We start from the raw sequence: 26376 nt of genomic DNA on the forward strand, positions 1-26376 counted from the left end.
ATTTGACAGAGAGAGATCACAAGCAGGCAGAGAGGCAGGCAGAGAGAGAAGAGGAAGCAGGCTCCCTGCTGAGCAGACAGCCTGATGCGGGGCCCGATGTGGGGCCCGATCCCAGGACCCTGAGACCATGACCGGAGCCAAAGGCAGCGGCTTAACCCACTGAGCCACCCAGGCACCCAAGCATAGTCTCTTTTAAAAGAGAGCTCTGTCTCCATTTCAGGATGAGCTTCACTGTGTCTTGTCCTGTGGAACCAACCCTCTCACAGCTGGTGTTTATATCTGCATGAGGTCACTGGCTGGCATTTACAGGCAAACCCTCTTGTTCTGTGTCCGCAACCGAGAAGAGGGGGAGGGAAGGATTCAATATTCATATTTACACATATTTATTGAATCTCCAGCCTGTGTCAGGCACTGTAGCAGATGCAAGGATAGAGGGGTAAACAACACAAAGCCCTCCATGAGCTTACACTGAGTATACAAGCAAGATGATATTAGGTAGTGACAAGTGCTCCGAAGACAGTAAGGAAAGGAGAGGAAGGCAAGGTAGGATGACCAGAGGAGGTGACACTTGAGCAGAACCTTCATTAAAATGATGGCACGAGCCATGAGTATTTGGAAGGAAAAGCATTCTTCGGTGTAGTGCAAAGATCTTGAGGTGGGAATGTACTTGGCAATATGGAGAAACCTCTAGGAAACCAGGGTACTGGAGCAGAGCAGAGAGAGTATAGTAGGAAACAAAAAAAGTCACATAAGAACTTGGGGATTTATTCAAAATGTGTTGAGAGGCCATGAGTGGTTTGGAGCAGGAAGGTGACATGATCTCATTTGTTTTTAAATCAGAAACAGTGTGGAGAATCACAGCAGTGGAAGCACATTCTATTTTTTAGTTTTATTCAACACCAGGATATGATTGTTAACACCACTGGTCCCATGTGTAGTATTAAAATTATTTTTTAAAGATTTTTTTTACTTTAAAGAGAGCATAAGGCAGGGTGAGGGAGAAAGAGAAACTTTAGCAGACTCTGTGTTCAGCGTGGAGCACCACTCGGGTCTCTATCTCATGACCCTGAGATCAAGACCTGAGCCAAAACCAAGAGTCACTGACTGTACCACCCAGCTGTTCCCCCGCCCCCACACTCATATGTAATATTTAAATCACATGGGGTTAGGAGATTCATGTCTGTGAGCCCTGTGGTTATAATACGTTAATATTTGTCTGAGGAAAGGAGGAAAAAACCAGCTCCGAATCACATTATTTTAGAAAAAGCAACTTTTAGACACTTGTTGGGAAAAATTTTAAATTAGTAACTTATCTAAAAGAGAAAATACAAGGGCCCCTGGGTTGCTCATTTGGTTACGTGTTCAACTGTTGATTTCAGCTCAGGTCATGATCTCAGGGTTATGAGTTTGAGCCCTGTATGGGGCTCTGCGCTCAGCTTAGTGTGGAGCCTGCTTGAGATTCTCTGTCTCCCTCTATACCTCCGCCATGCACATGTGTGCTCTCTCTCTCTTAAAAAAGAGAGAGAGAGAGAGAGAAAAGGATAAAATACATTGAAGGTATTCTTAGCACCCCATATTGGAAGACCAGAGAAGAAACATGTCATAGATTATCAGATACTGAATTAAAAGCCCTCCATGCCTAAAGACACAAACTATATCTCGACGGCTGTAGTCTGTTTTGCTTGTTCAAGAACTCAACTTGTTCAGGAAATTTTGTCAGTTTTCCCAGGAGTGATGCCCCAGAGGTGTTAGAGGAAATTATAGGACACTTGCTGGTAAGCCAAAATTCCTATATATTAATATATAATGAAATATAGAACTATCAAATGAATCCAGATCAAATGAATCTCTTATCCAATCAGAGTACAATGTTCCTGGACTGTGTGAGAGAATTTTTTTCATGTACAGTGGACACAGTCACAGATTATATTACCTTCAAGAATTTGATGAGTTTAGGAGATACATCAGTCTGATCAACAGTGGAAAGCATGCTAGAATTTGAATCAGGATACCTGTGCTTTATTTCTGGATCTCCAATTATGATTGTGTGACTTTGTGCAAATTACTTAACTTTTCTGAGTCTTAGCTTTCTCATCTGTAGAAATGGAAGATACAAATATATTCTTTGTAGGGTTATTTGGAGGATTGGATGAAATAAATGTGCTGGTACAGTGTGTGGTGTGGATTAAGTACTCAATATTAGTTGAACCTGAATTCTGTAGGATGTTGCTCTCAGAAAGCTGCTATATCCAAGAATATTGGAGAAATCCATAAACACTAAAATGCTACAGAAAATAAGGTGTAGTGGCTATGAGATTTAATGTCAACGGTGTTCTAAGAGTACTTGCATCCTACAAGGGTTTTTTTTCCTTAAAAACTCCAAATCATGAGTGATTTTCATTTCAGGGATTAATGGATACAACTAGCATGAAATTCCAGAGTGTTTACTTTACCTAGGGTGCTTCCTGCTCTGAAGGGAACACGTAAATGACAGGGAGGATTAACCGTTAGTGGGTTTCCACACTAGGAGTAGCTGGAATGTACCCTCAAGCAGGCACTTCGTCCTCTTCCTGGTTGCATTCTTCAAAGATGGTGTATCAAAGCCGAGCATGACTCCTGGGAATGGTTTAGTCATGAAGAGCAGGACAGAAAAATTACCAATGAGCAACTACCAATGAACGGAAGGCCTTGCTGTTCCCTCTCCACAGAGCCCTGCACAAAAGGCAGCCACTTCATTGGCCTCCGTAGCACCACCCTCTGAGGTATTCCCACTTTCCTCGTCCTTCCTTATAGGCTACCCATCTGTCCCAGTCCCCTTCTTTGAGCGGCACTTCTGGTTTTTTTCTCCCACTCATACTAACCCAGCTTCACCACCTGGTGTAGAGCTTGAGGCTGGAATGGGAAGATGGGTTGCGGCCCAAACTGTCCAGGTATATAGGGGCTATCGCTGAGACATCATCCCTTGTACATGCCCAAGGAAATCCCTAGGGTCGCTATGCCCTTGAGATGACATCTGCGTGATTTCTGCCCCTTTTGTGACTTCGCCTTTGTTTACTTTCCTATCAGTTTTTCACGACGAGCTTAAAGGGCTCGATGTCATGTCCTTGCATTAACAAGCAAGGGTAGGATATAAGCCCTGCCTTGTATGCTTCTTCAGTAAAAGTCAAAGTAAAGAGGAACTCTATCCCAAAGAGCCTCGAGTTGCTGTTTATAGCTCCCAAAGGGTCCAGGGTAGAGATTTTCACTAGTAAAGATCCTTGTCGCCTGCTGGAGTAAGGCTTGCTATCTGCAGCTGCTTCCAAACATCCTGCAAATTGCAAAAACCAGGCTCAGCTCAGAGCGTCGCCCTCCTTGCCGGAACTACAACTCCCAAGATGCCCCGCAACCCGGGAGTGCGCACGCCCGTCCGTGGCGGAGGGGGAACCAGCAGCACCGACAGAGCGGTCGGGTTGAGGCATCCGCGAGTGGGTCGGGCAACTCCCAAGGAGAAAGCAGCAGGCTTACGGGCGGGTCCCGGGAACCGAGGGACAGGCCTTTCCCGCGGGTCTGTGAAGAAGGTCGGCGGCCCCAACGGGAGCCAGTTAGGTAAGCCCAGCCCGGTGCTTTCCAGGAAGTCCGTCTGCGGGCGCAGGCAGGGAGTCGCACCGGCCATGGTGGCTGAGGAGGGAGAGGTTGCTGCCCTTCAGCCGCCAGCCCAGTTTTCCTAACCCTACTGGTGTCTCTTGGGAGGAGCGTGGAGACATTGGGGGCTGCTTGAGGGGGGCGAACGGGCCCGGGTAGGGGCCGTGGGGCGCGCTGGGAGTGGCCCGCGCTGGAGGCGCGCGAACCCCCGGTTGCTGATGAATCACTCGGGGGCCCTGCCTCCCCGGGTTCGGGACCGGCCCCTTCCCCTCCCGCCGGAGCCCGCGCCTGCCGAAGCTGCGCGAGCTCGCGGTGCCTGTCCGCCCCTTCCACTCCAATGGAGGGGTAGCTGAGGGGCGATCCTCTTAAAAAGGCTTTCTCAGCAACACTCCTTCAAAGGCTTCTGCTAGTTGAAAGTTAGAAAGAAAGTGGAGAAAGGGGAAAAAAAAAATACGAACCTTAGGTCACACCCTTTTGCGGGCGGGGAGGGGGGGTTTAAATCTGGCTTGTCTTGGATTTGCCGTTTTTTGATCTATATCCTCTGCCCTAAAATAAATTCCTGGCTCCTGGGCGGCACAGCTGGATCCAGCTGTGAAGTTTGTGTGTTGATTTGTTTTGAGGACGTGACTGGGTCGTTGTATTTCTGCTTATGAAGTTGGTGTGTTTCCTCTGCAAGCCTGCAATCTAATTACAAACAAATGGGAAAGAGCTTTTTTCTTTTCCTTTTTTTTTTTTTTTTTTTTAAGTGTTTAGTTTAGAATCGCATTTCCAACGTGCCCTTGGCTTCTCTTAAAACCAAAAGTCGTCTGGTAATGAACACTGCAGTAAAACTTATCCCAGGAGGTCATACTTGCACAGGAAATAAGCCTGTGGAGATTTAAGTTAGCTCTGTGCGGTCTCCCTTGGTTTGTAACATTTTCATGCAGCTCATGTTTCTTTTTCTGAGAATCCTTCAGATTAATTTTTTGGAGGATTAGTTTGATTAATTAATTGGCCTGTCAAAAAATATATTGGGCTTAGAAAAATAGTTTTGTCCAGCCTCATTTATTTTTGCTAGTCTCTTCCTTCTAGTCTTTGGCTTTTATCCTTCCCCTTCTTTCAGAGTCGGAAGTCATTATATTTACAGTCCCCTTTCTAACTCATTTCTAGGAAAGAAAAAAAGAATTAAAATGCGAAACTCAGTATATTCTAACTCTATAAGCTTCCTTACTTTCCCTCTGGTGAGGATTTCTTGTTTATTTTTTTTTAAGTAATCTCTGCTCCTCACCTGGGGCTTCAATTCACAACCCAGAGATCAAGAATCTTGCGCTCTACCCAGCTATCCAGGTGTGTGGAGTTTGTTATTAGGGACACCTGAGTGGCTCAGTTGGTTAAGGGTCTGCTTTCGCTAAGGTCATGGTTCCAGGGTCCTGGGATCCAGCCCCCATTCTGCCCTGCTCAGTGGGGAGCCTGCTTCTCCTTCTGCCCCTCCCCCGCTCATGCTCTCTCCCTTCTGTCAAATAAACTTAAGTAAGTAAGTAAGTAAAATGAGGTTATTAGACCAGATGATCCCAAGATTATTCTAGCCCTAAATATCTCTGATTTTTTTTTAAATTTTTTATTTTTTATAAACATATGTTTTTATCCCCAGGGGTACAGGTCTGTGAATCACCAGGTTTACACACTTCACAGCACTCACCAAAGCACATACCCTCCCCAGTGTCCATAATCCCACCCCCTTCTCCCAAACCCCCTCCCCCCAGCAACCCTCAGTTTGTTTTGTGAGATTAAGAGTCACTTATGGTTTGTCTCCCTCCCAATCCCATCTTGTTTCATTTATTCTTCTCCTACCCACTTAAGCCCCCATGTTGCATCACCACTTAATATCTCTGATTTTTAATATTCATTTATTTTATTCATTCAGGAAACATTGGCCCCATTTGTCATTCCAAGTCCTGTGGTAGACCTGAAGGAACAAAAATGATTTCCTGAGAATGTTACTGTCCCAGTTCTCAATTTCTTTTAATCATGTTTTTATGACTAATTCTAAAGTTTTGTGGTCTACCCTCCAGGCCAAATTATTCTGCAGTTAATAACTTCACCTGAAGGTAGCCCTCAGGCTATACTCTCTCTACAGTTTTGAGTATGTGACAAATCTACATGGAATACAGTACAATTTTGTAAATTTATTTGGAACCTGGGGCGATCTGGCTGTATGAAAATCAGTTAGCAATATCATAGGGAGAGTGAGAGGGGCGGTGGGGATAAAACTATACTGGGATAGAAACCAAAAGAGGGAGAGGAAAAGATGAGAAAGAAAGATGAAAGAGAACTTGGTAAAACCGGAGAAAAGGGCCTCCTGGATTTTCAGATATCAGTTGGATGTACTAATATATGTTATTAATATAGTAAATCTTGTTATTTAGGCTCTTATTTTTTATGGTTCCAGTTAGCTGGCAAACTATTCATCATGCTTTTTGCTTTTCAATTGTTCTTTTTTTTTTTTAAAGATTTTATTTATTTATTAGACAGAGATCACAAGTAAGCAAAGAGGAAGGCAGAGAGAGAGAGGAGGAAGCAGACTCCTCGCTGAGCAGAGAGCCTGATGCGGGACTGGATCCCAGGACCCTGAGATCATGACCTGAGCCGAAGGCAGCGGCTTAACCCACTGAGCCACCCAGGCGCCCGCTTTTCAATTGTTCTTAAAGTTAAATATGTATGGGCTCTGTCTTGATTAAAGTAGTTGAGGAGGGCATTATTTTCTAGGCTGTCATAGTGGCTAAAGCATTATTTTCTATTATATCAGTGATATATTATATATTATATCAGATCTATATTATATCAGTGACTTTCCTTGAAGACATTTGATTTATATATCTTACTTATTCTTTTTGTTTGTTTGTTTGTTTTAAGGTTTGTTGTTGTTGTTTTTAAGTAATCTCTATACCCTGCAGCCCCTAGTTCCAATCATGTTCCACCAACCAAAACAGCCAGGGACCATCACTTACTCATTTTTATAGCAGATCAACACAACTATAAATCACAGCTATAAGATCATATTGAGAGGAAAATACTATAGAAAACAGAAAAGTCTACTGGATTTCTGACAGTCCGTTAGGTACCTATTGAAATTGTGTAGGATCAATCTAAATTTGCTATTTATGAAAATTAAATGTGAACATATATTCTGATAGCTGTGTCTGTAATCCATTTGGGTATTTGCAGTAATGAAGGAATAAAGATGTGAGTAATTGAGAGTGGCAAATAATTGAAAATGTAGTTGTCTATTATGTAATATTCTAGAATTTCATTTGAAACAAAATGATTAACGTATCTTGAAGCAAAGTGCTACTTTGTATTTTTATTGAGGTATCAGTAATGTTCAATAAAATGCACATATGTTGAGTGTCCAGTTCAAGGAGTTCTAACAACTTTATACACTGTAACTTCTAGCAAAATAAGATAGAAAACATTTTTATCACCATAGAAAGTTCCCTCATGCCCCTTTCTAGTCATTCCTCACCCACACTCCTCCACTAAGGCAACCACTTTCAGCCTCGTGTTTCTGACACCATAGATTTGTTTTGCCTAGTCTTGGACTTGACATAAATGGAGTTGTACAGTAGTATATGCTTTTTTGTGTGTCTGGCTTCTTTTGTGTTATATAATGTTTTTGAGATTGATCTGTGTGTATTGGTACTTTTTTGTAAAAAGATTTTGCCAGAGAGAGCGTAAGCAGGGGGAGGGGCAGAGGGAGAAGGAGAGGGACAAGCAGACCCAGCTCAGAGCTTGCAGGGAGTTCAAGGCCTAGTGGGAGGTGGGGAAGCGCCTTGATCCCAGGACCGTGGGATCATGACCTGAGTGTTTAACAGACTGAGCCACCCAGGTGCCCCAGTTGGTACATTTTTATTGAAGAATGTATTCCATTATAAGAACATAACCTAAGCTCTTTATCTGTTTTATTTTTGATGAATGTTTGGGTTTTTTCCAGGATTGAGTTATTAGAAATAAAGTTGTTATGAACATTTCCTTTACAAATCTCTTGGGGATAGATGTTTTCATTTTCTTGATAAGTACCTAGGAGTGGAATTACTGAGTCATAGGGTAGATGTATGTTTAACTTTACTAAAAAACTGCCACACAGTTCTCCAAAATGGTTTATATATGAGTTCCAGTTGCTTCACATTTTTTTTATGTTGCTGAATTTTAGTGCTGTCAGACTTTATTTTAGCCACATTAGAAGCTGTAAAATGGTACCTCGTTGTGGTTTTAATCTGTTTTTTTTTTTTTTTTTTGTAAACTTTATTTACTTGTCAGAGAAAGAGCATGCATGCACAAACAGAGGGAGGGGCAGGCAGAGGGAGAGAGAGAAGCAGGCTACCTATGCAGGAATCCATCCCAGGACGCTGGGATTATGACCTGAGCCAAAGGCAGCTGCTTAACTGACTGAGCCTCCCAGGTGTTCCTTAATTTGTTTGTTTGTGGGTTTTTTTTTTTTTGACAATTAAGGAACTTCACTAGGTAGTAATTGACTTCTCTTGTAAAGTATCTGTTAAAGTAGTCTATTTTTTTCACTGGGTGATTGATCTTTTAACTGTAGTTTGTAGGAGTTCTTTATATATTGTGAGTACAAGTCCTTTTCAGATGTACATTTTTTACCCAGTCTTTGGCTTTTCTATTTATTTTCTTGATGATGTGATGAGCAGAAATTTTTAATTGTTATGAAGTCCATTTTATTGGTTTTTAACTTTATGGTTAGTGTTTTTTGTGCCTGTCCCTAGGGTTGCAAAGATATTCTCTGTTTCTTTTCCGAAGCATCCTTGTTCCAGGTTTTACATTTAGGTCTGTGGTCCCTCTCAAATTAATTTTTTTGTAAAGATGGGAGGTAGGAGTTTAGGTTCATTTTCCCTTCATACAGATATCTAGTTATGCCAGCAACATAGTTAAAAAACTTTTTTGCCTTTCTCCCTTAGATGGACTTGGTATCTTAATTGAAAATCAGTAGGGCTACTTTTTATTTTCATTGTGCTTTTATTTGTAGTGTCTTAAGCGTGGGCCCTGTATCTTTAAAAGGAAAAGGAAAATATAAAAACCTTTTATGCACTTCTTCCAGACTGTAGCTACCCTGAGATTAATCCAGGGCTGGTTACCTTATATTTTTTGATGCAGGACTGCCAATAATGAATTTGAATTTGAAATGGCTTTCCTGTAGGTTGAGGTAATGGAGGCAACCTTAGTTTCAGTAGCAGTTACACCATGCCCATAAGCCAGGCTGATACTGGGGAGAAAGGAGATTCAAGCCCAGAGAGATTTCCTCTATTAGAGCAAGCTATAAAGAGCTTAATATTTCCTTGTTTATTGATTTGCTGAAAATAGAACTATATATAATCCATGTGTTTTAGTTTCCATCTTTTTACTCCACTACTCTAGTCCTGTCCTTTGTGCAACACAATTCCTGACTTTGACTTGAAACAATTTCTAAGGAGACAGGTTGGTTTTTTCTTCTCCTAGATTTTACTGGCCGATATAACACAATACAATATTATTTTTTAAAGAGTGTCACCTCAACTGTGAGGTAGGAAAGATGTTGGGATTTGGAGCCGATGGCCAAGAAAGAATTCTCGAGACATCTTTGGTGCTAAAAGGTAGTTTTTATTAAAGCATGGGGAAGGACTTGTGGGCAGAAGGGGCTGCACTAGGGTTGTGAGGAGTGGCGCATTGTATACTTTCAAGTTGGGAGGGGGTTAGAGATGGGGAAGCCTCTAAGGAATTTTGGAAGCAAGGTTTCCAGGACCTTGAATAGGGCTAGCTGTTGTTAGGAAAAGGTCATTTTTTACTGTCTAAATAAACCTTAGTCACGAGACCCTTCTGGTGTATATCAGTGGTTTATATGGGGGATAACTGCCAGAATATATCTTGGGGATAGAGATAAAGCAAGTTTCCAAAGGAATTTTCACACCCTAAGGTAGACCCCCAGGATTCTGGGGGGTGGGGCTAAGATGCCTTTTGCCCCTAGCAAAGCTTTAACATCCAGGCAGCTGAGTTCCTAGAGGAATGTTACTCTGCCTGTCTCAGGGACTTGCAGTGGACTGCAAGTAGTAAAGAAGTATAGTTTTTCCTTTGCCTTTGTTTTCCATGCCAAACTGTATTTCTCCAGTGTAACTATTTGAATTTTTCCTCATTTCCTTTTGGGCTTTGTTCATCCATATCCATATTTTTATATGGGTGTATCATGGTGTATCTGTTTTTTCTGTTATGACACTGAACAATAATCAGGAAACACTGTCTCCTGACAGTGACACATGTGTGTGTCACAATGACACATGTGTGTCATTGTTAGTAAAGAGAAAGCTGGAGATGGAGAAAAGAGCAGTTAGGGGACTTTTTAGTGGGGAATCTTGAATCCAAAGCTTAAGTAAAATAGAAGCAAAGTTAACATTTTCAAAGACAGGTTACCTTTCTGTGGAAATACAGGACAGCTCGGGTTTCCTTATTTTCTCTCTTTAATATATAACAGCTTTATTGAAATTCACACACCATCCAATTCACCCACTGGAAGAGTACCAGTCAGTGGATTTTAGTATATTCAGAGAGTTGAGCAACCATCACCATAATCCATTTTAGAACATTTTCATCATGCTGAAAAAGAAACCCCTTACGCATTAGCAGCTGCTGCTAGCTTTCCCCAGCCTCTCCTGTCCCCTACCACCCCAGGCAGCCATTAATCTGCTTTCTGTCTATGTGGGGTTTGCCTATTCTAGACATTTCATAAAAATGGAATCATACAGTATATAATCTTTTGTGACTTATTTCTTTTGCTCTTATGCTCTGAATAGTTTGAGAGTCGTTGAAATACAGAGAAGCAGCTATCACTCACAGATGTGCACACTTTTTGACCTATAAAGATATATACTCCCTCAGGTACATGTGCTCAAACACCTACACCTACTCACTAAAGAACACAAACACACCAAGACAAACTTGCAAACTAAGGTACCTGATATACAGAGATAACCCTTTATAAATAAACAGTTTCCTATCAGAGCATATCTGAGTACTAATATCATTACAAGTACATGCAAGTGAATACAGTTCCTGAAGTGGGTGAGAAAAAAAATGGATGAAAATAGGGCAAGCTGCAAGAAAATGAGGGCTGAGGACAAGAGTAGAGGAGAATGTAATGGCGGGTTGAATTTATTTCACGTGTATTCTCTGGGTGTTTAAGACACTCCCCAGAGCTTTTGGTTGTTTTAACCAGAAGCAACAATCTGACGTTTATATATTATTTAAATATGTATATAGGCATATAGTAAGAGTCTTGAAGATCCTGAGCCTATTGCATAGAAGACCCTTTGAGCAGGAGGTTATTAATTGTTATTATAAGGTAAAGGGATTTCTACATGGAAAACTATAACCAACAAAATATTTTGGTTCCCTGGGTGTGGTTTTTTTTTTTTTTTAAGGTTTTTATTTATTTATTTGACAGAGACAGAGATCACAAGCAGGCGGAGAGGCAGGCAGAGGGAGAGGGAGAAGCAGGCTCCCCGCTGAGCAGAGAGCCCGACGTGGGGCTCTATCCCAGGACCCTGGGATCATGACCTGAGCAGAGATTTAACCTACTGAGCCACTCAGGAGCCCCTGGTGTTATCTTTTTAGTTAAGAGTCATTATGGAGTATTTCTTTGATATGCATGCAGTGAAAAGAGAGGAGGCCCCTTAATGTATAACATTATAAGTCCGGTGTCTATTCAGGCAACCCTTACCCTGGTGCAGGTATTGCAAAATTTGAAATAATCCCAAGATTTATTTTTGTTCATGGTGGGTGATCATTAACCCAAGTTAGTATTCTTAAAGACCTCTTTCTTTGTTTCTGCTTTAATAATGCCACTGGAGTGTTAAACCTCCTTAGTGAAAGTATGGGAGTAGGTGAAGGTGAGTTGGTGGGGGGGCAGAATGCTTAATTAGATTGGCAAATATCAATAAATATGTGATTATTTGAAAGTCAGATGCATATTTTCATCTCTCCAAGGCCTTGTAATTCATCTGCACACCCTTTCCACCTGCCTTTGCTTTGCTACTTTGAGCCCTCATTATTACTCTTTGTCAAGCAATCTTTTTTAAAATCCAATTAACATAGTGTATTGTTAGTTTCAGAGGTAGAGTTTAGTGATTCATCAGTTGCATTTAACACCCAGTGCTCATTATGTCAAGTGCCTTCCTTTATGCCCGTAACCCAGTGACCCCTTCCTCCACGCACCTTCCCTCCTCTATAGTTAAGAGTTTCTTACAGTTTGTCTCTGATTTCATTTAATTTTATTTTTCCCTCCCTTCCTCTATGATCCTCTGTTTTGTTCTTAAACTCCACATATGAATGAAATAATATAATTGTCTTTCTCTGATTAACTTATTTTGCTTAACATAATACCCTCTGGTTCAATCCATGTCATTGCAAATGGTACGATTTGATTTGATTTGATTTTGTTTTATTTTATTTTTGATGGCTGACTGATACCCCACATCTTCTTTATCCGTTCAACTATTGATGGACATCTGGGCTGTTTCCAGAGTTTGGCTATTCAAACAATCTTTCCGCTCTCCTAAGACATGGTACTGCATCCCAGGTGAACTCCTGGGTATAGTTTGCTCTCGAGAGAGAGAGTAGTGCTTATCATTGCATTCAGCTCCTTAGCCTTCCCCCTTGCCCTACCCTCTTCTCTTTTTGTCTTTTCCCATTGCCAACACCTCACTTCTGGCATATATCTCCTTCTGAATAGAATACCAGGGATGGAGCACCTGGGTGGTTCAGTGGGTTAAAGCCTCTGCCTTCGGCTCAGATCATGATCCCAGGGTCCTGGCTCTCCATTCAGCAGGGAGCCTGCTTCCCCTCTCTCTCTGCCTGCGCTCTGCCTACTTTTGATCTTTGTGTCAAATAAATAAATAAAATCTTAAAAAAAAAAAAAAAAAGGATACTAGGGAAGCCTCTTCAAAGAAATGTTGTTTGAACTGTCCCTGAAAGATATGAAAGGATTTGAACAGGAGAAAAGGGGAAAAGATATAATGAGCAGTGTGATCTGAGGGTTGGAGGCAGAAAAGCAAGGAACTGTACTACTTTGTCAGAATACAGGGTGTGTGAGGATCACTCCTTCCCTTTTCCTTTCCTGTCCTTTTGCTGGCTCCTTTCCTATTCCTTCCCTACCCCTTGCGCGTACTTATCTCTTTGCTTAGTATATGCTTCTCCTCTCTAGCTAAATCTGTCCTTCCCTTACCACCCACAGTGATCTCTGATCTTTTGTAGCACTATTTACCAGTCCCATTCTTTTATCAGTTAATTTTATTTTGCTTTGATTTTTTTTTAAGTAGTTTTATGTGCATGTCTCATTTTCCCAAAGGTGTATTATGCATTAGCCAAGGTTTTTAGGCCTCAGGGAAAATGACTGACACTTAAGCTAGGTTTCCAGAAGGTATGGTGGCAGGGTTGGGAATTGCAGTGGATTGTTTTTAAGATAGCTGAATTCCCTTACAGCTGGGTTGTCAGCTGGGAACCCAGAGCCGGCACTTGGAAAGCCTTTGTACTTCCTCCTCCGCCTGCAGCTTGCATGGACTCTCTTCAGTTTTCTGTTGTGCCGCTGCTCCATTGTAGGACACTAATCTGGATTTTTTTAAGACTGCATTATAGTATTTACCTTTCTTGATCGCTGAGGTTTCTTTGGTGCCCTCTTAAATCTTGCACCCAGGGCAAGTGCCTTTCTCCCTCATCCTTGCCCCAGCCCTGCTTCATTATCTCCTTTTTGGACTGGCTTTCTCTTGTTTTTTGCTTTCCCCTTAGCCTCAGCATATGACTTAAACTTGCTGTGATGCTGCCCACAGACCAGAGACATATGATCTCTCAATTCAGGTTTTGTTTCCAGCTTTCCATATTCCTGGTGAAGAATTAGACTGCTCTCCTGCCCGGGGTAGGGATATGCATCCCTTGCACCAGATATCTGTGAGGGAGGGGAATTGATGGTTGCTTAGCCTGTATACTAAACAGGATCTGGGGTAAGGTTGGTCCCAGACAAGGGGGCTTAGGGTTGGTCATCCCCAAACATGCTTATTTTGGTACCAGAGGTCAGAGGTACCTGTGCCTTTAATTTTTTTTGTATCTGCACTGCATATGGCAGATTAACAGCTAAAAAGTAGGTGTGTCTCTTATGTAGTGTCTGTTTATTGCTGTGACTCTGACCTTTTGACCATTAGAATTAACCTTGGAGATAACAGACTAATCAGAGCAATATTTGTAATATTTAACATAAATTACTGAAATTTGTTTTATCATTTGAATGATATCTAATTTTAGAACAAGTTAACTATTTTTAAACATTTTAGAAATTAATTTTCTAGTTCAGAAAGAAAAGGGAAATAGAGTGTTGATAACCTATTGAGTAAAAAGTGATAATAGGTCTTTATTGTCTCTAACCCCTGGCCCAGTTAGGATATGGTTAAATCAGGTACTCCCATCATTGATCTCAAAGCTTACTGATTCCCAGGGATGCCTGGGTGGCTCACTTGGTTAAGCAGCTACCTTCCACTCAGGTTGTGATTGAGCCCCACATCAGGCTCCTTGCTACATGGAGAGCCTGCTTCTTTGCTCACTTGCTCTCTCTCTCTCTGACAAATAAATAAAAATCTTAAAAACAAAAAACAAAAACTTTCTGATCCCCCCTTATTATACACGTATTTAGTGTCTCTTATGTTGCAGGCAGTATGATGGTATAATATAAATAATGACATAAAATAATGTAAAATATAAAATAATATAAAAGTACCTGCCTTCAGAGTGCTCACAACCTGAGGAGGAAAGAGATATTTTGATAAATTTTGGTAGAAATGTGGGCAAGGTGGTAACTTGGCACCTATCTTCTACTGTTCTCTTTGTATACATCCATCTCTCACTTTTATGTATTCTTTTTTAGTCTTCATCTTTCTTACCTAATCTCTGCAGTTAACTGCATTATTGGATTACAGCATAGTAATATGAACTAATGAAGTATTCCTTAAAATGAACTTTGAGAATAATTAATGACTTCATTAGCTAACATTTAGTGAACACCTGCCAATAAGTATTCTAAGTGATTTATATGTATTTATTCATCTAATGAATTAATACATATATTAATTCATAGAATATATTAATATATATTCATATAATATATAACATAGAATATATTAATACCTATATTAATTCATCTAATGAATTAATATATCAGGCCCATGAGATAGGTACTATTATTATTTTTGTTTCACAGATGAGAACACAGGGACAAAGATAGTTCACTGTATTGTCCAAGGTTACCAATTGAAATCTTTGTGGGAAGACTGAAATCTTTTCAAATCTATTTTAAATGTCATTTTTTATAAAATGTATTATAAAATTTTTCCTAATCTTATTTCTTCCTTTCTTCTTTTCTTTCTTTTTCTTCATGATAAGTGTACTATTTCATTTCCATCATCCATTTCACCCATTCCTCTCCCTGCCCTTCTGGTAACCATCTGTTCCCACCAGCATCCTAGAATACAAACCCCACCTGGGGAGATTCAATTGTTGCACATTGTAAGATTTCATTCTTTTTTATGGCTGTGTAATATTCCATTGTATACCGCATCTTCTTTATTCATCTGTTGTTGGACACTTGGACTGCTTCCATATCAATATTTTTGTATCCTTTGGGTAAATACCTAGTAGTACAATTGCTGAGTTGTAGGGTAGTTCTTTTTTAATTTTTTGAGGAACCTCCATAGTGTTTTCCATTGTGGCTGCACCAGTTTGCATTCCCACCATGCAAGAGGGTTCCTTTTTCTCCACATCCTCACCAGCACTTGTTGTTTCTTGTGTTTTTTTTTTTTTGTTTTTTTTTTTTTTTTTTAATTTTAGACATTCTGGCAGCTGTGAGGCGGTATCTCATTGTAGTTTTAATTTGCATTTCCCTATGATGAGTGATGTTAAGCATTTTTTCATGTGTCTGTGGCCATATGTATGTCTTCTTTGGAGAAAGTCTGTTCATGTTCTTCTACCCATTTTTTAATTGGGTTATTTGTTAATTTGAGGTGTTCATTTGTATCAGTTTCTTATGTATTTTGGGTACTAACCCTTTATTGAATATATATTTTGCAAATATTTTCTTTTCAGTGGGTTGCCTTTCAGTTTTGTTGATTATTTCCTTTGCCATGCAGAAGCTTTTTATTTTGTCATAGTCCTGATAGTTTATTTTTGCTTTTGTTTCCCTTGCCTCTGGAGACATATGTAGAAATGTGTTGCTACAGCTGATGTTAGAGAAATTACGTTTTGTGCTCTCTTCAAGGATTTTAATAGTTTCAGATCTCACATTTGGTCCTTAACCCATTTTGAGTTTATTTTTGTGTATGTGAAAGAAAGTAGTCTAGTGGCGTCTTTTGCATGTAGCTGTCCAGTTTTCCCAGCACCATTTGTTGATGAAATGAAATTCTTAAATGGAATCCTTCAAACTTAGTTTAACCAAGATGATTTGGAGGATATAAAATTGAGAATTTATTGTGTGCATTGGGTATTATTCTGTGCTACTGATTTGTCTTCTGAGGTTTTTGATTTATAGGCTGTTAGTAATTGCATTACATTGTTCCACAATTTTGTGTTTTTTTTATTTTATAGGTTGTCCTTCTCTTTTGCCTCTAGCTGTGGCTTCTTGTTGCCATTTACTCTCACTTTAGTAATTTGTTTCTGTTACTGTGTAGTGTGTTGTAACATAAAAGTAAAACCTTGGTAGAAAGTATTTTATAGAGGCAGCGTGATACAGTGTAAAAACCATGGATTTTGGGGTCAGGTTCAAATCTCACATCCACTGTTGAGAAAGAAGGTATATCCTTGGGCAGGCACTTTATTGTCTGAGTTGCAGTTTCTTCATTTGTGATATGGGGATAGTAATATTTTTCAGAATTAGTATGAGGTGATGTATATAGTAAAGTACCTGGCATATAGTAGGTATGCAGATAAAAGTTGGTTGTTTTTTTTTGTTTTTTTTTTTTTTTTTTTGCTTCCATATCAGGGTATGGCATCTGGATTCCTTGTTAATTTGAGAAACTCAGGCAAATGAAAGAAATATGTTTTTAAGATGTAAGGTATAGTCTTATTCTATCACTTAAAAATCAATTTCAGGGGTGCTTGGGCAGCTCAGATGATTAGGGATCTGCCTTCAGCTTAGGTCATGATCTCCAGGGCCTGGGATCCAGTCTCACATTGGGCTCCTGGCTGACTAGGTGGGGAACCTGCTTCTCCCTCTCCCTCTGCCTTTTCCCCTGCTTGTATGCTCTCTCTTTCTCTCAAATGAGTAAATAAAATCTAATTATATATGTATATATATATATGCGCATATATATGTACATATATACATACATATATATGTACATATATATACATAATATGTATATATATATACACGTATATATACACATATAATTTTTTCCCACAGTTGATATGATAATTGTTAATTTGAGAAATATTATCCTGAACTTTTGTTTTGGGTCCTCCCCTTTTCCTTGCATTAAATTGCCTTTAATTGGGCGCCTGGGTGGCTCAGTGGGTTAAGCCGCTGCCTTCGGCTCAGGTCATGATCTCAGGGTCCTGGGATCGAGGCCCGCATCGGACTCTCTGCTCAGCAGGGAGCCTGCTTCCCTCTCTCTCTCTGCCTGCCTCTCTATCTACTTGTGATCTCTCTCTGTCAAATAAATAAATAAATAATCTTTTTTTAAAAAAAAAAAATAAATAAATTGCCTTTAATTCTGTGTGGCTCTCTTGATTCCCCTTGTCTACTATTACAGGAAAACTGTCCATCAGCTCCTTTTAAAAGAACTGTGCCAAGGCAAACCTTATGACCCTGAGGGCAGTAACCAAGCTTCTTGGCCAATAGCAATGATTCCTAAGACATCCCTTCTTTCATCAGTTCTGTTTTCTTTTTCTTTTTCTTTTCTTTTCTTTTCTTTTTTTTTTTTTTTTTTTTTGAGCTCATCAGTCTTAAATATTAGTTTTTCTTTTCCTCCCCACTCCCTTCCATTTCTCCTTTCCTAGAAATTATTCCCATTAGCTGTCTGGTCCTCATTATTTCAGTAGTTTTATGTGGTTTGGTTTTTATAGTATGTGTGCATGTATTTTTCAAAGGTTATTTTTTGTAGTTTTTATTATTTATAAGGAACTCTCCTATCTTAGTATCATGAAAAATTTATTTTTATACCAGGGGTTTTTTTTGCCTTCTGTCTTAAAGTCCAAATAAAAACCTGTGATATTGGGGCACCTGGCTGGCTCAGTGGGTTGAGCTATTCTACCTTCGGCTCAGGTCATGATCTCAATGTCCTGGGATCGAGTCCCGCATCGGGCTGTCTGCTCAGCGGGGAGCCTATCTCCCCCCTCTCTCTCTCTTGCCTGCCTCTCTGCCTACTTGTGATGTCTCTCTGTCAAATAAAGAAATAAAATCTTAAAAAAAAAAAAAAACCTGTGATATCCTGTCTTACTGGACTGTCAGGTGCTTCACCACATGCAGATACTCCAGCTCAAGTCACTAAATCTGTTTTAAACAATTTTATTGAGGTATAATTTACATACTATAAAATCATCCATTATAAGTGTGCAGTTAAATAATACCAAATAACTTTTCCTATCAGAAACACTTCAGTGCTCAATGTGGTCTAGAAGATGATAGTCAACTTGCCCTTTTCTGTTCACAAGATCACATAGCTGGTCTGTGTGGATGTTGCTCCTAGCTGCCATGTGGTTATTTACAAGTATCACATCTCTTGGTATTCAGGTATTGGCTTCAGTTATTCATTCTAAATATTCTAGTAACTTGTTAAGAATGAGGTTCTCTACACTTGGGACTTAGGGTCAAGGTTGGGGTGGGGTTAGTGCCATTGTCTTGAAGAATGGCTCCTTTTTTGCCTAACTGTTGACTGATGGAACTCATTCTCTCTTAATACTCTCTACCTGAAGAGAATTATACCCTAACTCCAGGATCTACAATCTCTTTGATCAGTTCTGTAGTCCGCTTCTCCCTTTTGAGACATCAAGACATATTGTGGGCATGTGCCTTTTCAGACATTATAACTGCTTTTCCATGTTAGTCTGAAAATTAATTTAATTGCTATAGCAAAGCTTGTTATATCCCCAGGCTCCTGAAATTAATTAGAGCAAAACTGGTGGTATCTCTAAAAATCAAAAGTGTGCTGTGTCTCTGAAGGTGTATGAAATGTCTTCACCATATTGGAGTGAGTCATGGTCTGGAGGAGCCTGTGTTCATACCGGTCCGGGCACCAGACCCTTGAATCAGTGACAAATATTGGGGCCAAATGGTGAAGCATTGTTGACCTTCAGAGTAGAAAAGAGACCAAGTAGGGTTGGAAGAGCTAGGAAGGGCTTTGGAGAGGTTGGACTTCAGCTAGTGTTTGTAGCATGTACAGAATATGGATAGAATGGAGAAGTGAAATTTGAGGGTGGAATAGGAAAGATTGTTGAAGAGAAATACACACCACTGTATGAAACAAATGAGGCAAAGGGGTGTAGTGAACTTATTTGTGAGGCCCTGAGGAAGCCAGTCAGGTTAGAGCAGAGGATTCCTAGTAATTCTTAGTGAAAGGAAGGTGGAGTTTTACCAAAATCACCTGAGAAACTATTAAAATACAAACACCTAACAAATCAAAAATTTTAAGCAAAAGAATGAAATGTAAAAGCACTGTTAGAGGAAGCATAGTTAAATGACCGTACGCCAGATTGTTAAGAGTGGGAGAATGAAAGCTTAGAGTCAGACTAGGAGTTTTCTTGTCCCTGGGAGAGAGGGCTTGGTAAAAGCATTGTTTTTACTTCCTCTCTTTATAAGCCTCCAGAAATTTCGCTAGGTATTGGAATTGTTCCTGGAAGGGGCAGGGTCCAGAAACACAAGGCTTTGAAGGCCTGAGCAGAACTTCAGAAAAGTTAGTTATTCTCTTGATGTTTCTTTAGGGAAAAGGAAAAAAAAACCTCCTAAAACTCTTTAAATGGTTTTAATATTGGTCTCATAGATTGTTAGTTTTTTTCTTAATTAATATTCTGAAATTCTTTTACCAGGACTCTGATGGCTAATGCTTTTTGTTGTTTTGCTTTTCCACTAAAATACTTTCGCTATTCCTGCGTGTGACATGCGTAATTCAAAAGTCAAAGACAGTGTTTGTTACTATTTTTTCATATACAGCATCACAGTGCAACAGCTGATAGGTTCTTTAAGTTCAAAATAAAATAAATGCATATGAAACATAACTCAAAAGAGACCACGGGTATATAGTGACCCCTGTATATATACAGAGAGAGAGACTCTCCCAAACTTAGTTTTCCAGTTTGTCTTTGGTTCTTGTGAATCTTTCCAGAGTTATTCCTAAGACACCCATTTTTAAAAGTTGAATGATCTTAGACTCAGATCTGGAAGCATCTTAGGAGTCATTTGTTAACCCTTACAGTTTCATTTCGTTTCTTCTCTTCCCTTTTCTTTCTCCTTCCCTCTCGTTCTTTCTTATTTTATTTATTTGAGAGAAAGAGAGCACAAGCAGGGGGAGGGGCAGAGGGAGAAGCAGACTTCCCACTGAGCAGGGAACATGATGAATGATGGCACAGGGTTCAATCCCAGGACTCTCCTGGTAAACCATGACCTGAGCCACAAAAACCCTTGCAGTTTCTTGTGCTAAAGGAGAAAAGTGGACCACATTTGAGGAATGGATGTAGATGAATAATGGGGTTGGGTGACCTCTCTGAAAGTTCATTAGAATATCACTGTCTGAAACTGAACCCTTTATGAAGTTTGTTTCCCAAAGATCTCTTTCCTAAATTTCAAATCTTGATCTATTTTCCTTACTCTTAAGTCTTGGTAATATCTTTCAGTACTGTCATACTCTTGATTTTCTTGGTTTTAAAATTTAATAAAAATAGTGACAATAGTTAGGTACTTTTAAATTTAAAAAGAGAAAATGAAATAAAGAACAAGGCAGAAATGAATGTGCTACTTTAGAATTTTTACTGTATTAATAAAATTTATATTTTGTGATTAAAATTGTTTTGCTTTCATATAATTTATGTTATCTTGGGAATACATGTTTTCATAAACCATGTCTATTTTATTACAGGAAAATAGGAAATGATAGAAATTTGCTTTATTTGGTGACTTTTCAGAAGAGCATTTATTAATACGGTCATTCTGCTTTAATTTCTTTTTCTCTATTACACAACATTGGCCCATGTTTGAGTTCATTATTTACTTTTCTTTTTGTTTAATCTGTCCTGGTTTTTCAAGTCCCTTTCCTGAAGTATTTTACTTTATTGTTTTTGTGCTTATCTAGCATGATTCAGCTTTTCATATATTTCCTTCCTACTTCTACATTGTTCATCCTGGCAATGATGAGGGCAAGTTACTATTTTTTTCAAGGTTGAGTTAAATAGGGTTTCCTTAAGTTGATGGACTGTTACAGCTAGAAAAAAACCCGGAGGCCCACGAGCCCAGGGTTAAAGTGAACAAGCTTCGTCCTCTTGCCACTTCTCATCTGTTGGTAGTGGCTTGCTGAACTGAGGTGGAGTCTATGCTCCCTGAGGAACAGGCTGTTTGATTTGCAGTGTCCACTGTGCACGTGGATGAGTCCATTGTCAGAACTGAGGCCATGATTGGGTTATTCCTTATCTACCCAAGCAAACTGAGAAGGGAGGTGACTTGCTCATAGTCACAGAGCTCTTTTTTTTTTTTTTTTTTTAAGATTTTATTTATTTGGGGCGCCTGGGTGGCTCAGTGGGTTAAGCTGCTGCCTTCGGCTCAGGTCATGATCTCAGGGTCCTGGGATCGAGTCCCGCATCGGGCTCTCTGCTCAGCAGGGAGCCTGCTTCCTTCTCTCTCTGCCTGCCTCTCAGTGTACTTGTGATTTCTCTCTGTCAAATAAATAAATAAAATCTTTTAAAAAAAAAGATTTTATTTATTTGACAGACAGAGATCACAAGTAGGCAGAGAGGCAGGCAGAGAGAGAGAGAGGGAGAGAGAGAGAGAGGAGGAAGCAGGCTCTCCACTGAGCAGAGAGCCCAACTCAGGGCTCGATTCCATGCCTCGATCCCAGGATCCTGGAATCACAACCTGAGCTGAAAGCAGAGGCTTAACCCACTGAGCCACCCAGGCGCCCCAGTCACAGAGCTCTTAAGCCCAGTTCAGTGCTAGGAGCTAAGTGCTAGGCATTTTCTCCCTAAGAATTCTGATATTCCTTCTGGATTTTGGGGGTTGTTTTTCCTCCTTGAGTAATAATTGAATTCTGGGTGCACATGGATGGCTCAGTGGGTTAAAGCCTCTGCCTTCAACTTAGGTCATGATCCCTGGGATCGAGCCCTTCATTGGGCTCTCTGCTCAGCGGGGAGCCTGATTCCCCCTCCCTCTCTGCCTGCCACTCTGCATAGTTGTGATCTCTCTCTCTGTCAAATAAATAAAATCTTAAAAAAAAAAACTGAATTCTGTCAGGTACTTAAGTTTGTCACCGTTTATTGTATCTTCGGGAAAGACTCAGAAGTATTTGTCAGGGAGTCTAAGATAGGATTGTCCTTATTTTGGCAGAGTATAGGGGCTGGAGTTACATAGTCTATCTAAAATTGAGAATTTTCTTTTCATCTATTTTTAAGACTGAAGGCTTTCCCATTTAATTTTTAGAACTTCATACTATTGTATCCCTATTATAATCAGCCAGACTCACCCTCCTCAGAAAGGAGGGAAAAGTAGAATTTTATTTAGAAAGAATGCATTTTATTTGAAGATCAGTTTTTGGTTCAAAACAAAATCTAGTCATGAAGGATTAAAACACTAGAAGCATGAGACACAGGATAAGGAGATACTTTAAGATTTTTTTATTTTAGGGACACCTGGGTGGCTCAGTGGGTTAAAGCCTCTGCTTTTGGCTCAGGTCGTGATCTCAGGTTCCTGGGATCGAGCCCTGCTTCGGCTTCCTGCTCGTCAGGGAGCCTGCTTCCCCTCTTCTCTCTCTGCCTACCTCTCTGCCTACTTGTGATCTTTGTCTTTGTCTGTCAAATAAATAAATAAAAATCTTAAAAAAAAAAAGAATTTTTTTATTTTAGACATTTGTCTACTGTAATGCTTGCCATTTTGGTCAAGATAGTGTATTATTTTGCAATTATAAATAATACAATAAATACAAATAACAATAGTACTCTATACTGTGTGCTCACTAGTATTTTTTAAACATTGATTTGGGAAATCTTCATATAAAAAATACTCTCTCTGCCATTTTCCACATCTTGTAGGTTTGTTCTGGTGGTTTAAATTAGTTGTGGTAAGCCCTTAGAGCACTTTCTCCCATGTTTTACTAAAGCCTTACCTTTTTACAGTCTATAGAATGCTGGGGCAGCTTTCATACAGAGTATTTCCAAGCCTTCTTAACTGTTAATCAGCAGCCATGCAGGTGTGGCTAACAACCATCATGTATATCTTCATCCAGGCACATTTTGTTGATTTTTCCCAGGATAGTTTCTCATTTGGAAGTATATTTTTCTGTATAAACCCATTTTCAGTTTAACAGCAGTTTGCTTCTTAATCTTTATTGTGGCACAATTGTTGGTATAGCATTGCTAGAGAATAGGGTTCTGCATACCCTTGGGTGAAAAGGTAGAGTGGAGAAAAAAGAGACATCCCAGTGATGGCTTCTTTGCAGTGTGCTGCCCAGGGTACACTCTGTGTCAAGGGGGCAGGAGGGTCTGAGAAGGAATCAGATTTGCTTTTGCTGTATACCCAACTTTTCTGGTCACCACTTTTGAAAACTGAGAGAGAGGAACACTGTATCAAAATTGACACTATTAAGTAGGTACCTACATTTAACATTAAGTCTATGATTATTATAGTCTTTATGCCCTATTTGTACCGTCTTTGATTCCTGTGATGTCTTAAATTCCATTTGGAGAAGCATTTTTAAAGTGGGGAGGAAAAAAAACAAGAATCTGTTCTATAAATTTTCTCAGATTCTTTTCCTCCTGTCCCACGGTCCCTTTCTCTATCCATGTCCTACCCCTCCAGTTCATTGCTCCCCCTTCCGCAGGACAGTACATTAAATATAATAATAGGCACTTCATAAATGCGTACAAATATATATTGATTTGAAGATACAGTAGTTGGTGAGGTTGAAAAAGGAGAGCTTTTCGGTATGAAGAGAAGTAAAGAATCTGGTCTGAAGCCCAGGAAATTCAGAGGGGATGAAACTGAGGAAAGATGTTACCATTCACCTTTTATTCACTGCATGAAATTCAGCTTGCTCTCAGCATGATTTCTTTTATACCTAGCCTAGTTTATTTTAAGATTTTGTATATAGTTCAATGCTTACTAACTTGGTGGATTAAGAAAATTCTTGGTAGAGGAAGAATGAGTCATAGCGATACTTCCCTTTGGGAGAGAAAGAGAAAGAAGGCCCTCACCATTATATACTTGGAATGGATTCAGCGTTTTGATTGATGGCTGAGCACTGTTAAGCTTCCCCCAAACTACCTCATCTCATATTTGGTTTTGTCCACAGCATGACTGGTAGAAGGCTCTTTTAGGTTAACCAGCAAAGATAAAGAGCTCTGTAACCTTCTTACCCCGAGAGACTTGTTCATATGATGTAATTGCTATTTTAAGATTTTTTGAGTTTGCAACAATTTTTTAAAAAGCTTCAGCTTTTCCTAACCTACCCAATCTATTAAACCAAAAAGAAGAAGGAGGAAAAGGAGAAGGCTGAAAAATATTTGGTTCTGAGAAACTGGGTGTGCTAAGGGTGTGGCTGTTTTGGCATTCACCAGTGGTGTGCGCAGAGTGGGTTCCTCTCTGACCTTGCCCTGTATTTCTGATGCCACAACAACACCAAGAAGTATAAAAAGAGAGGAGGTGGGTCAGGACTGGGAGCTGGCTTTGCTGCTTTGAACCAGAAAAGGAAGTGGGGGTACATGGGAGCCACAGAGTCTGTCAGTTTTGTCGAGAGGTGGTTTTTGTAGTTGTATGAGTAACGTGTGAAGTATTTTCTTGTAATAGTCACAGAAATTATCTGGCTGCTTTGTGCTTTTGGGATGCCCTAAGTGACCTGCTTCTAATTAAATCTTTTCTTTTTTCTCGCCCTAACAAGTTTTTCTGGGTTGCCTTCAGACTTCACATTTTATTTTCTTTCTTTATGAGATCTGTAGATCTCATTTTTCGAAATTTGCGGTGGTGTCTGTAGCAATGGCAGGAAGGATGGGGCTACTTAGCTAATCTCATATATGGGTTGGTTTCTTTTCATGGAATTTTACACAGAATAATCAGCTACCATTTTCTCAGACGTCTGTCTGCAAAGCAGCTACCTCATTCAGATGTGTCCTCATCTGGGTCAATCATAGCATCCCAGGAACTTCACAAAATTATTTCATGTACTGCCTTTTAGGCCTCATTGTGTAAAAGATGTAGTGAGCAGAAGGATGGATTTAGCATCCAATTTTTTCTCTTTAAAAAGCATCTTATTTGCTATAAAAGTAATACATATGTATAACTAAAAACAAAATGGTTTTACTTTTTAGAAGGTAAACGCCATGCATAGTACTTTGGATGCAGTGGACACAAAGTACATGTTCTGGTTATAATTAGTGTTATCTAAGACCATTAGCTCATAAAGGGGAAATGATCTTATGAGACTCTTCAACTCCCTTCTAGCTGAGGAAGCAGCTGTACACTGTCCCTGACAGATATTCATACTCAGCCTCTGCTTTGATAATGCCAGGAAGGAACAGACGACTCTCTTTTACTCCAGCCTTCTCTGTCACAGGGAATGTGTCTCAAACCAGCAGAGATGAAACTCAAGCCTAGCATTTAAATAAGAGAACATTTTAGATGCTTTAAATGTTAAAATCTCCAGACAGAGTTAATTTACTTTAAAATTGTTTCTGGATTAATTCTGAAGCCAGATTCAAACAAAAAAAGGCAATGTTGATTTGAATTTTTTTTTTCTTGAAAGCAAATTGAAGCAGATACTTAGGAGTTATTGGATGGTGAGCTGTAATCCAGTTTAAATGATTAGATGGGTATTTGTCTAGAGAGAATATTTTGATCCTAACTACTATTAGCTACTATGTATCAACACTGAAATACTTTTATTTGAATTAAACACAAGTAATGACTAAAAGTTCACTTTAGCATGAAAGGATAATAAGACTATAATAAGATAATCAGTCAGTAGCCAGTATCTGAAACAAGAAGATAAAGCTAAACAATACTAAGCTATAATAAGGGGAAGCTGTGCTGGCTAGGTATAGCCTGAACAAGGAGACCAATTTTCTATATAGGGTTTTGGGAAGTGTGGAATTCTGGAACTGGCAAAATTTTCCAAGGGCAAAATGACATCATACAGAGAAGCATGGTTATTTGGGTGAGTCTCTTCATTGGTTGCCACTGAAGAGTGCTTAATGGAGTAAGGCTCTTCCTGATTGGCTGACCTTCAGAAGTGAGAAGCTGCCAGTGATTGATTGGCTTGCAAAGGCAAATCCTTGGTTTTGGTTTTTGGGGTTTTTGATGACTGTTTGTTACCATGGCTACAGAAAAATCAGCCTTTTCTGTTTGTGGGAACTTGAATCCTCAACATCAAGTACATGTCATTACTTGCACAAAGCAAGTATATTATTTGATTTTTTGATATGTAACTTAGAGTAAAGGAAGAAAATTTTAAGTGATCAGCTTAATAAATTTAATGCATGTGTATATACTTGTATAACTGTCACTCAGTT

General features: G+C 39.6%; 1 protein-coding gene across 1 annotated transcript in view; it reads left to right on the forward strand.

Annotated features, from left to right (window-relative positions):
* Positions 1-3400: 3400 nt before the first annotated feature.
* Positions 3401-26376, forward strand: part of TMOD3 (tropomodulin 3) — a 75849-nt gene continuing 52873 nt past the window's right edge. The window contains exon 1 of the mRNA XM_032343730.1: positions 3401-3585. The gene's annotated coding sequence lies outside the window, so the exon portion shown is untranslated. The remainder of the gene's footprint in view (positions 3586-26376) is intronic.

Source organism: Mustela erminea, chromosome 5 (assembly GCF_009829155.1).
Source record: "Mustela erminea isolate mMusErm1 chromosome 5, mMusErm1.Pri, whole genome shotgun sequence".
NCBI lineage: Eukaryota > Metazoa > Chordata > Mammalia > Carnivora > Mustelidae > Mustela > Mustela erminea.